Below are 13,098 nucleotides of genomic sequence, written 5' to 3'. Positions count from 1 at the left end.
TCTCCACATTTTCAGGAGGCCCTCCAAGGCCCAGTCCGTAACTGGGGCCAGATATCTCCCTTGGTTACTATAAAGAACCTGCAGAATTGTCTCTGTGAGCCTAAAATATCTCTGCAGGCCACTGTCAAAATCTATAAGAGCAAAAGACTAATGAGAGGTAAGGTAAGTCAGCATTTAGTAAGCACCTTAATGGCAAGTTACAGCAGCTTTTCTCTCTCCTTTCCCTGAAGGTATAGGAGGATAAGTATCTCACTCCTTGGCATGATGCTGGTTATGGCCTGCCTGTGGCACTGTTGTAGGAGTGTAGTGGAGGGTGGTGAGGGAGCTTATGGGAGAGCATGGCATGCACCTCCTGGAGTGTGTGTGGTATATGTAGACATAGCTATTGTTGCCTGTCTCTCTACTAGAAATGTCTGGAGGCAAGGAGTTTGCTAGTACAGCCAGAGCAAGGAGGGGATGTCGTGTGGTGTCCTTGGTAAGAAGGGGAGAATCCTCACACAGAACACTACCCAATACTCAATAGCACTGGAGTGTACAGAAAAGGACCTCAGCGGTTCCCTTGAATCCACACGAAGGAATATATGGCACAGGAGGGGCAGCTGCTGTGGGGCTACCTAGGCAGCCAAAAAATGAGGAAACATCTCAATCAGAGAAGGGCTTGGGGTGTGACTCTATAACATATCATCAGCCAAGTAGGAGGCTCACTGAGATTACACTGTACTCTGTACACTGCCCCAATCTCCACAAAACCAAAAGAAAAAACAACAAAAACGTCTGTGGTAAGCATTACCATTATTTATCAATATTCAAAGCCTTTTTATCTCTGGACACATGGAGCAATTGCCCATTGAAGCTGCGTGGTGCGGCCATGAGGTGTGAACTGCATTGACCAATGAAATGTGGACAGAAGTAGCATGCATCACTTCTATATTGAAGGATTCAATTGCCAGTGTTTGGTGCTACAGCCTACTTTTGCCCACTGCAGTGATTGTGGAAGCATTTATTGATGAGATGTTATGTTGATTGAAGCATCCTGGAATACTGAGCCGACATATGGAGGCATATGAACTGAAGAGTCACCTAGACTCCAGAAGACTTTGTAAGATTAATGAAAAAGGGTTTTTCTTTGCAAGGCACTGAGATTTTAGAGTTGTTTATTACTGTAACAGAGCCTCAAAAATCCTGTTACTCCATCAATGACGACATATTAGCAAAAGTCACCAGCAGCTGACAGGAGACTAGTTATGTAAGATGATCCCTGCAATCTCTCTTATTCTTCCTTCTATCTCCCAATCCTATAGGAGTTTTTTTGTTTGTTTTTTTGTTTGGCTGTGTCGTGTCTTAGTTGTGGCACGTGGGATCTTTCATTGTGGCGCGCAAGCTCTTCCTTGAGGCGCGCAGGCTTAGTTGCCCCCGCGGCATGTGGGATCTTAGTTCCCCCACCAGGGATCGAATATGTGTCCCCTGCATTGGAAGGTAGATTCTTAACCCTGGACCACCAGGGAAGTCCCTCCTATAAGAGTTTTGCTTGAAGAGGAAGAGGTCGGGTTTCCTGTCAGTGGTGGAGAGATGTCTCCTGATATCACTCTGAGGAAAGCACTGAATCCAATATGAGATTCGATATTGGAGTATTTAAATTAGATAACTTATTAAAATAACTGAAATTGGCCAGTGACCAGAAAGCTATGGCATCTGGTCAAGATAGTTTTAAGGTATCTGTCACCTATTATGGAAGGGATATCAGAAGGAGCATAGTTGGGTGCAATGATGAGAGAGAACAAAAGTTCCATAATTGTAACCCGCCAAGATCAGACTGATCACGAACAGTAAACCAGTTACATCTCCTACAAAATTCGAGAATACACTATATACAGAGAGAATGAATAATAGTAGGTACCTTTCTGCTTCTACCATCTGAAGAATATGTACGATTTTTTTCCATTTCTTTTCCAAAAACAATATCCTTAGGATTCATAGCTTTCCCTTTCCTAATTTCACAAGTATTAAAACAATATATCCTCCAATGAAAACCTTTTCAGTTGAAACTCCACAGTGCCCACCACAGTGTTTTTTACATCATGTCTAAGTAAATGTCTATGACATCTTTTACTAGAGGACAGGGGAATCTCAGGATGCAGACTATCTATGGAATGAATAGTCAAATTACAGGTACAAATCTCATCATTTATGCTCAATTGACTTAGTGTAAATACTTACTCAACATTTCCTGCTTTTAATACTTGGTTCTTGTTCGAGATTTCCCTTTTAGCCTCATATGTGGGTTTACACTGTCCTCTCTTGATCATGTACTCCTATTTCTATCTGGCAGCCTAAGCTATTTATCTCATCTCCTAGGATACTTGAGGAAATGTTGTCCTTCCTGAGTATTTGCCTCTCACCACCCCGCCTCCACCCACCCCCAACCCCATCATTTCAGAAAAACTCCTCAACTCAGGGGCATGCACAGCCTCAGTATGGAATATCCTTGAACTTGCCTCTTTCCTTTAAGATGCATCTCAGCTCCCTGAACTGTCCCTTCTCTATACAAATGCGTATCTCTTGCCCCTCTTATCAATCCTTTCAACTAGGAATTCGACTCCCTCCCCCAGTGCGTACACACACACACACATGCTCTGGTCCTATCCGAGCTGAGATTACTCTCAAAATGACATGTGATTTCAAGGCAAGGTTTTATGGATCCTAACAGATAATAAAAATCTCTCATTATAGCTAATTAAAAAATTGTGTGGAACTTTTCAATTTGCTTAGTCATTTCACAGTGCAGTAGTTCTATTTATTCACAGGGACTAAAACATATTCTTGAATCTAGTGTACTCCTTGAAAAGACTCCAGCTGTAATATAAAGTAAATCTAAACTAAGTATTCACTGCCAATACCCTGCCATTTTCTTTTAACACTAAATCTCCTTCTTTCTTTTTATTTTTTATTTTTTGGCCACGCCTCACAGACCAGGAATCGAACCTGGGGTGAGAGCACCAAGTCCTAACTGCTGGACCACCGGGGAATTCCCTAAAGCTCCTTATTTCTAGTTTATAAAATAATTCTAAATAGTTTGTAAATATTAATTGTGGTCTTGCAGTTTGAGTCAACTTACTTTCAGAGTTACTTGTATAGCTTTTATAAAAAGTCATTGAGTTTAAAAATGGTAAATGTAAATTATATTTTATCTTATTTTTTCATTTGTTTTCCTTCCTTTTTAGAATTCTCTTCCTCCTCTGTTTTGGTGACCCAGGCATTTCTTCTCTACATCTTTGCTGCAATTCAAGGAGCTGCCGCCAGGTGTATGACAGCACCAACGAACGCTATTAGATGAAATTGGCTCAAGAGGTTCTATTGTCATGTGTGAGAGAGGGAAATTAATACACATGACCTAGATTATGTTTTAAAATATATTTGATACAGTAACACAAAAGTATTAATGTACCAATCATATCTAATTATCTCGCAATTGCTGAAGAAAATCAGCTGATAAGTGCTTCATAGGGTTGGAAACCCAGGAAACCAACCTCCAAGAGATAAATAAGTAAAGACAATAAGGCAAAAATATATGATTTTACAAACATGCTATAGTAGACAAGTTCACTTATATGTTAAATAATGCTCCAGAGGGAACTGCCTTATCTTTTTTTGTTCGTTCATGCTTACATATTGGTATTACCTATAATCAATGTTTTCTTAAATAAATAAATAATTTTCCATTCAAAAGTGCATAATGTAATCCATAAATGCACTAAAATGAACACATGGATTGTTACATGTGGCAATATGCCAAAAGCAACAGGGCACCACTGCCTTCCCCTCTGCATAATGAAATGTCTGCACTTCCCTAAAATAAGTCATGTACCACATGTAGTATTCGACCATCTGACATGCAGATCTAGTGAGAGTGCCTGTGTCAACCTATAAAACTAAATTTTGGTAAACTTTCATTTTTTGTTTTTTCTTAAATATACAATTTATTACTAACTTCCAGCACCCAAGTGAATCTTCTTGTACACTTGCTAGCATGAGTGTACCCACTTTTAAGACCATGGATTTAGAGCATGGATTTGCTCTGGCAGATCTGGGTTCCAAATCTCTATTCCACCACTTACTAGCTGTGTAACCTCGGGAAGACACGATCTCACTAAGTCTCATTTTTCTCATCTGTAAAATGAAGATGTTAAAATGTTTATCACATAGAGTTATGAGAATTAAATGAGATAATGTGCGTAAAATAATTGCCACCAAACCCAGCACATAATTAATACATGATATATTTTATCCATTATTAGCAAGATTACTTCTGTAGGTTTGGAATCTCCAGAAATGTGTCATTGAGAAGGGATGGGAAATATCTACTACACGTTAGCTAGAATTGTCCTCAGAGGACAGCCATTTGGGATGGGACTCTCCCAGACTGGCCATGCTTAGGGAACCGATGAGTTCACAGTGAATAAATCTATTGGTCCTTGGAGAGAATACTTTCATTACTGCTTACTTTCTGAGATATCATCTACTTCTCTGGCTTGTCTATTGCCTTGTTGATACTTCTCAGAGAGGTAAATTTATACTTACTTGCTTGTTATTCTTCATCTATACTTTTTATTTGATACAGAAATTTTAAAGATTTGGCGAGGGTTAGGACAGTAAGTAAATGAATTTCAATCGTGTTTTTCTAGAAATTGTAATGGCTCGCTCATCTTTTTTTTTTTTTTTTTTAATAAACTTTCAAGTTTTGTTGCTCAGTAACACATACCGTGAATGAAATCTGTGTTAGCCTTGCAATTTAGTTTTTAGGTGCTAATGTTTATGTTGCCTATTCATGACTTTCCCCAGCGCATCCCAGCAAAAATCACCCCATGGAGGAAAAACAACTCTGTTTCACACAAGATCTATAGTAAGTTATTCTACCATCTTACAGTTTATTATTGTCAAATGCTGTGTGTACTGTTTTTGTACTGCTGATGATTCATTGGGCTGTAGACAAGAGTGAACTGAAAACTAGTGTTTGAAAACTAGTGAATTTGATCACAAGAAGGGATACAGTCAATTTCTCCACTTTAAAACACCTATAGGGCTTCCCTGGTGGCGCAGTGGTTGAGAGTCTGCCTGCCAATGCAGGGCACACGGGTTCGAGCCCTGGTCTGGGAAGATCCCACATGCCGCGGAGCAACTGGACCCGTGAGCCACAATTGCTGAGCCTGCGCGTCTGGAGCCTGTGCTCTGCAACACGAGAGGCCGCGATAGTGAGAGGCCCGCGCACCGCGATGAAGAGTGGCCCCCGCTTGCCACAACTAGAGAAAGCCCTCGCACAGAGACGAAGACCCAACACAGCCAAAAATAAATAAATAAATAAACAAAGTAAACAATGCGTTTAAAAAAAATACATTAAAAAAAAAGACTAAAGTTTAAAAAATAATAATAATAATAAAAAAAAATAAAACACCTATAGCTCACAAATCAGGATTGCTATTCCTGTCCCTGCTTCATCTCTGCTAAAGTCCCTGATACTGAGTTATCACCAGCGCTGCCTCAGGAGTCACTATGTCACTGTAAAAAGGTTTTTTGTTGTTGTTGTTGTTAATACAAAAGTAATAAAAGAGGAAGAAGCTAAAAATCAGAAACATCTTAGAGAAAATGTCCCCTGAGAGAGAGAACCATTCAGGAATAACTAACCTGTTTGGTGGCTTCCGGCTTGGAAAAAAATTCTGCCTACACTGCTTGAATAGTTTCACCTCATGTTATTAACACAAAGGAAGTCTGTTAATTAGTGCTATTTTTGGATTAACACAAATTCTCTTTGAGCAATTTAAGCATCGATGCCAACAAAAAAGGGATTATTGATCATCCACGCATTAAAAGGGACTTAAAGCAGATTGTTTTCTTCTTAACACTAGGATATAAAATGAATTATCTGAAAGGAAAGTATGGCAGTTTTATTAGAGGCAAATAGATAATGTTGGATCCTGCAGCATTTTAAGAAGCAGGTCAGGCCTGTTTGGAATCCCACAGTAGTGGGCAGGGGGCTATGTAGGACAGCCTGAGGGCATTGAGTTTTATGTGGCTCTGAAGACACTGGTATGTGCCCCAAATCAAAGACCAAACTTGCTTGTTTTAAAATTTTACCTCGAACTGATCGATCATTCACCCTGGAAAGAGGGTAAAAAAATTTCTTATTTTTCCTCCCGTATCTCATTCCTTTATTTCATGACCCAAAACCAGGACCTCACACTTAGTTTTGCGTTACAGTCCGGGCTTGGAAGTTGACCTGTGTATTTATTCTGGAAATTGTCTTTAAAGAAAAATGTATTACAAATTCTAAGCAACCAACATACAATGAAATATTGGAGCCCACCCGTTTTCTTTAGTTGAGGACTACCTCAATTCCTATATCATGATTCTTTCTGGGAAGATATAAGTACATTCCTTGCTGGTATTCTAAAAGCAGAATATTTAAGACTATTTTGTCCATTAAGAAAAGTGTATTAAAGCCATGTTAAAGTCAAAATTATTCTCTCCTCTGCCTACTGAAACTTTCCAAGAAGTGTATGCAGAATGGTTGAATATTCTTTTTAAATGTTTGGTCCATTTGTCTCAAATTGTTAGTCGTCTTGTTCTCCCTTCTAATGAGTTGTAACCTGAGAGGCTGGGAGATTGAATCTGACCCCATTCTGGGGACAAGCTAAGGAAGCCTGCTGAGAGCTTTCAATTCTGTGTATCATTTCGATGTTTGAGGTAAAATATCAAAATAAATTGGCTCCCAAAAGAAAGATACCAAATGCATACTAAAAAACTCTTGCCGTCTGCCATTCCCATCAAACTCCAAGCAATGCTGCAATAAAAGTGACTGACTTGTATTCCCTCATATCATCTTGCTTATTCTCTCTCTCTCCTCAGACCACCTGGTGGGTTTCTGCAGACAATACCCTGCCCAGTTACTGTGAATGGAGCATTGCTTGTTGGGGAAGAAAATCAATTATCAGTTTCTTTTTCTCTTTCAGTTGGAGGCGGGATTGCTCTGTTCCATTCAAGAAACCTTCCAGTGGACTATGTTGTAGCTCCCATTATATAAAGCTTTTTATAAGACTTAAGCTCTAACGCCTCAGCTTTCCTCATTCAATGCTGTCTTCATTCCATTTGTTCCTCTTGTACACTGCTGTGCAATATTTCTTCAACATTTTAGGTGCTTTCCTTATTTCTTTTTGTCTAGAAACACTAAATCATGTGTTAACATTTTATCACAAACTTCTCTTCTCTCCTTTGAAGCAATAACTACAAAAGATTCCTCCTCACCCCTCCCACACATACCAAGTTTTGTCAGGGTTTTTATGTGCATGGGTGGTAAGGGAGGTCTTAATGACCAAAGTGCACTATCCCAACGGAGTCTTATATCATGTTCTGAATGGTATTCTCTTTGTTCACGACAAGAATGAGTGTGTAACCAACTTGGTTTATTAAATTCCTGCTGTCAGTCTATGCCTATGGACTGACCAGAGAGAATGGTTTCTCTGATGGCTGCCTTTGATCTAAGGGCTGGATTTCAAGAGATAGGTCCACCCTGAACATTGCAGCAGAGGGAAGAAACTGAATGACTGGGAAACTTGGAGATGGTCCTGATATTTTTTCAGCAGAAAGCTTGCTATTTTACAGCTAAATGCTTTTATCCCAGCCTGAACTGCTGCTCTCTAACTTGACTTTAAAAAGAAAGGAATCTATGCTTAATGGGTATGAATTTTTCTTTTAAGATGATGAAGTTCTAGAACTAGATAGTAGTGTTGGTTGTACAACATTGTGAATGTACTAAACACCATTGAATTTTACACTTTGAAATGGTGAATTTCATGTTGTATATTTCACAACAATTAAAAAAAGAAAGGAATCTGGAAAAAAGAACAGGACAAAAATTACAAAGAAGACCAAGTCATCCTTGGTGACCCACAATTGCCCTTTTCCAACTCATCTGCCAACTTCCAGTCTACTTTTCCCTAATTGTATGATGACTCTTGCTATGCTCTGTCTACCCAGAGCTACATTTTTCTGCCTCTTTTAGGTCTGGTCTTGCTGAGTCAGCGCTGCATGTCACTCAGATGACACCTACATTGTCTCCTCAACCTTGTCAATAATCACGTAAGTTCCCATTCTGCTTACAGTTGGATGAAAATGTTCCTGCTGAAATTGTTCTGTGTTTCCCAGAAAGATATCAGTATGGAACACCGTAATGGAAATCAGCAGAATTAGGACACAGCATGCTGTAAAGAAGCATGGGGTTTAGGTGACTGTATAAAGATATATATATATATGTCTTTATATTTATAGAAAGTATGTCTCATATATATGTCATATATATATATGATATATATATATATAGACAAGTACTGTGGATTCTAATAAACAAAACGAACAAAACAAAATGAAAACAGACTCACAGATACAGAGAACAAAAGGGTGGTTGTCAGAAGGGAGAGGGCTGGTGGGGTAAAATAGGTGAAGGGGATGAAGAAGTACAAACCTCCAGTTATAAAATAGATAAGCCACAGGGAGGTAATATACAGCATAAGGAATACGGTCAATAATATTGTAATAACTTTGTAGAGGGACAGATGGTTACTAGACTTATTGTGGTCATCATTTCATAATGTATGTAAATGTCAAGTCACTATATAGTACACCTGAAACTCACGTAATATTGTGCATCAACTATATTTCAGTTTTAAAAATCGCACAAATGTTAATTTTGTTAGCTTTTTGACCTTTTTCATATAACTAATTATTTCTGGCTAAGTGATTTCTGGATAAGGGAGAATACTGTAATTATAATATAAATAGAGGTAGCTTATTTTTGCCATTCTACCTGGTCTGTTGCCTTAATTTGCCAAATAATCATAATTATAAAATATTACTGGCTCTACAATGCAGTGCCTGGTTTATTTAATTCTAGTTTTGCTATTTAATTGAAAATAAAGCATTGTGGGGAAAAAAACATGGGGTTTGAAATCAAATAGATCAACACTCCACAACTTACTATATGGCACAGGAAAAGTGCATTATCCTGAGCCTCAATATTTTGTCTATAAAAATGGGATAGCGCCTATCATGTAGTGGAGTTGTGACATTTAAATAGAAATATGTTTAAAGTGTTGTCACATGCAAGACACATTCGATAAATATTATCCCTAATTGTCTAGTTCTGGCACTAACTAAATGTAGAATCTTCATCAAGTCTTTTAATCCTTTTAGCTTCCATTTCTTCTGAGTAAAATGAGGAAGAAGATCAATGGAGCATTATTATTCAAAAGTAAGACAGAAGATTGGGCAGATCTTGAACAAAAAAAGAACTTTATCTCTGTAAATTTCCTCTGGGTTATTTTTATTTTAGATCATGCAGGATGCAGTAGTGTACAGACCCAAATCCTTATGGTTTAATGAAGAGTGGGTTCATTATGTAATTTTGTTTTATTTTATAAAAAGGCAACCTGGAATTTCCAAAATTCACATAGAATCATATGCTATGACCTTGAATTATAAAAGCAAATCTATTGTGCACATACTTTTCTTACAATAACTAAACAGATAGATGGAGCTTCTAAAATGTTTGGAATTTTTCTTGTTCAAGTAAGCATACATAAACTCATCTAAAGAGTCTTTCATCAAAACTAGTTTACTCAACTTTTTGTCCCAGTAACGTGAGAGAAAATGCATAATTTTACCATTATGTATTATGAAATACTTGGAATAAAAATATGTACGGTTACCATTTAATCCTTCATATGTAAATATTTTTGTACCAGTAATATATACTACTGAACTTAATGAGTTACTGAAAAGTTCATTTTTTTTGTCTATTCAACCACTCATGTAGAAAAATTGAATCAACTAAAAATGTACTGAGTTCCTATGATTTTCCAGGTATTGTGTTTCCCTGCCCTCGTGGACTTGGTGGTCTAATAGGGCACGTAGATATTAATCAAAGTGCCATGCAAATTAATATGAAATTACACTTTAAGACATGCTACAAGGAAAGGTACAGGGTGCTATGAAACTGTATAATAGGGAGATTAACCTAAAGTCATGGGTGTCAAGAAATGCTTTTTATTAGGTTATCTCTTCATAATGACACATAAGTGACACATTAAGCATCACTTAATTTTTATATTCTGAGTTGGATAATGGTATTCCTGTTCATTCAGTCACCTAAACTTGAATTTCACAATCATCATTGATCTAACCTTCTTCCTGGGCTTCTCTTACCCCCATTCAGTCCCTATATCCTATCCTTCTTCAGAGCAATATCTCACACATCTTGGCTTTTCTTTACATTTCCATTGTTGCTGCCCAGTTATTGGCTATTGTCTTGCAGCTGGACTATTACCTCAGTGTTCAATCTTTGATCCTGCCTGTACCCTTTCCACTCTCCAATCCTTTCTAATCATTGAGGCCAGAGTAATGTTTCTTAAATTACCTCAGTGCCTACCTTTGCAATCTGTCCCTAACTCCGTGATTTCAACACAGTGGGCCTCGGATCACCTGGGAGACCTTTTCCAATAGAAAACTTTCTGGGATCCCCATCCCAGACCTCTTGAATCAAAAACTCTTAGGGTGGGGCCGAGGAATTTGATATTACCAAAAGCTCTCCAGAAGATTTTGATGTGTAGAGTTGTTTGAAAACCATCTTCTCAACACAGCTTCCCAGTCCTATCTCCCTCTGCTGCCCTACACATAAACAAGACTATAGCAATTCCTTAAATACCATCTTCCTTTCCTGTTTATTTGTATATACTGTACTGTTCTCTCTGCTTAGAATGCATTCGCCTCACACGTCTGCCAGTCCTTGTTTTTGAAGGTTTTATTCCAAGGCCACTTCCTCCACTGGGCTTTGGGACTTCTCCTAAGATGGAATTGACTTCCCACTCTCTTGAGAGCTCCAGAAACATTTTGTCTATAGCACTTATGCATTGTATTAGAATGTCTTGTCTCCCCTACTAGACCATAATCGCATAAAGTCTTTTTCTAAGACAATCTGTAACCACCATAATGCTTAGCTTAGTTCTTTGGGTAAAGCAAGTGATACAGGGTATATTTGCTGAAAAAATGAAACAAGTTTTACTATTCTGCAAAGAGTAAGATTACCTGTGAATATACTGCTATCAGAACATCTCCTCCTTAACTACAAAAGCTATTAAAATATACATTGCCAACCAATGTTTTCCATAAAAGTAAATATAGCTATAGGTATTAGACATATGGATATATGAACTCATATGGTTTCAATATACACTATTTTCATTAATAAAAAAATCCCAAGTCCTTTTTGTCATTCACTCAATTTTACCTCACAGTCTGACTTCTAATTCATCCATTTTTCAAATAGCAAACGAGATGATATGCCTTCTCCAGAAGCAATGCTGCTGATGCCATGCTGTGAATCACTGAGAAAACAGCATTGGAGAAGAAACTTCTTGGCACTTCCTTCCAGAGGTCACAGCCAAAGTTTGGTTATTTTTAACTTGTGTTCTCATCCAACGAATTAATTCACGTTGTGGACTAAAATTCAAAAAAGAAAAAATAAATGGCCCTGCTATACAATTAGTGGAATGATTATTAAAACTTCAGAAAGATTTTGATTTATACAAAGACATAGGTCTCATTGACTGGATGAAATCAAGTACCTTTTCATAAGTGGGCTCAAAGCCAATGGGTTTTCAGGAATAAGGCTTTAGAGTAGAATATGTGTTAGATTTATGTACCAGAAATTATCAGGCATTTTATGCTTTGTAGGATGAACGTGAACTAACATGTAAATTTGCTCATGGTTCCAAGGCCTCTAGGATGTTTTACTAGCCTAGAAGAAATTGTTCTTTTGAACTGATAAAGATTTAAATAAAAATGAAAATTGTCCCCGTAGCACTTGGAGCACTCTCTCTGTCATTCTCACTGTTTTTTCTTTTTCTTTCTTCAGTTTACCAATTCTCTTTGTCCTGAAGGATACATCCCTTTAGGGGTTGGGAAATAGGTTGCATGTCCCTTCTGGAACCCTCTTTCTGTCTTCTCTCGTTGGTATTTGTCTTCCTGCTATCATCTGAATGTTCACTCCCTCTACTATGGTAATCGTCTTCTTTCCTGCCCAGACTTGAACCACTTTCTCATCTCGAAAGGAATTCCATTTCTCCAGAAGTCATTCAGATAAGTGCTTCTCAAACTTTAATGTGCATATGACTCACTGGTATATTGTTATAATGCTAATTCTTATACAGTAGGGCTGGGTTGGGGCCTACATTTCTAACGAGCTCCTTGGTGAAGCCCACACCTGCTACTTTGGGGACAGCACTCTGAATACCAAGGTTTTAGGGGACAGAAAAAATTTTTCATCAACTTTTACTACCTAATAATGGCCTCAGAATTTTACCTTGTTCAGAAAAATGTACATTTTTAAATAAACCTTCAATAGCTCGTATGAATATATAATATGGAAATTTTAAATACTACACCTATATCCATGGAAGAAATATTTAGGGATAATTATCATTGAATCCCTCAAATCATGTGACAAATTAGACAGATACTTTGCTTATAAAAAGAGCCAGGCCTACCACTTTCACCACTATTATTCAACATAGTTTTGGAAGTTTTAGCCACAGCAATCAGAGAAGAAAAAGAAATAAAAGGAATCCAAATTGTAAAAGAAGAAGTAAAACGGTCACTGTTTGCAAATGACATGATGCTATACATAGAGAATCCTAAAGAGGCTACCAGAAAACTACTAGATTTAATCAGTGAATTTGGTAAAGTAGCAGGATACAAAATTAATGCACAGAAATCTCTTGCATTCCTATACACTAATGATGAAAAATCTGAAAGTGAAATTAAGAAAACACTCCCGTTTACCACTGCAACAAAAAGAATGAAATATCTAGGAATAAACCTACCTAAGGAGACAAAAGACCTGTATGCAGAAAAGTATAAGACACTGATGAAAGAAATTAAAGATGATACAAACAGATGGAGAGATATACCATGTTCTTGGATTGGAAGAATCAACATTGTGAAAATGACCCTACTACCCAAAGCAATCTACAGGTTCAATGCAATCCCTATCAA

Source organism: Balaenoptera ricei, chromosome X (assembly GCF_028023285.1).
Source record: "Balaenoptera ricei isolate mBalRic1 chromosome X, mBalRic1.hap2, whole genome shotgun sequence".
Lineage (NCBI taxonomy): Eukaryota > Metazoa > Chordata > Mammalia > Artiodactyla > Balaenopteridae > Balaenoptera > Balaenoptera ricei.
This window is presented reverse-complemented; position numbering follows the sequence as displayed.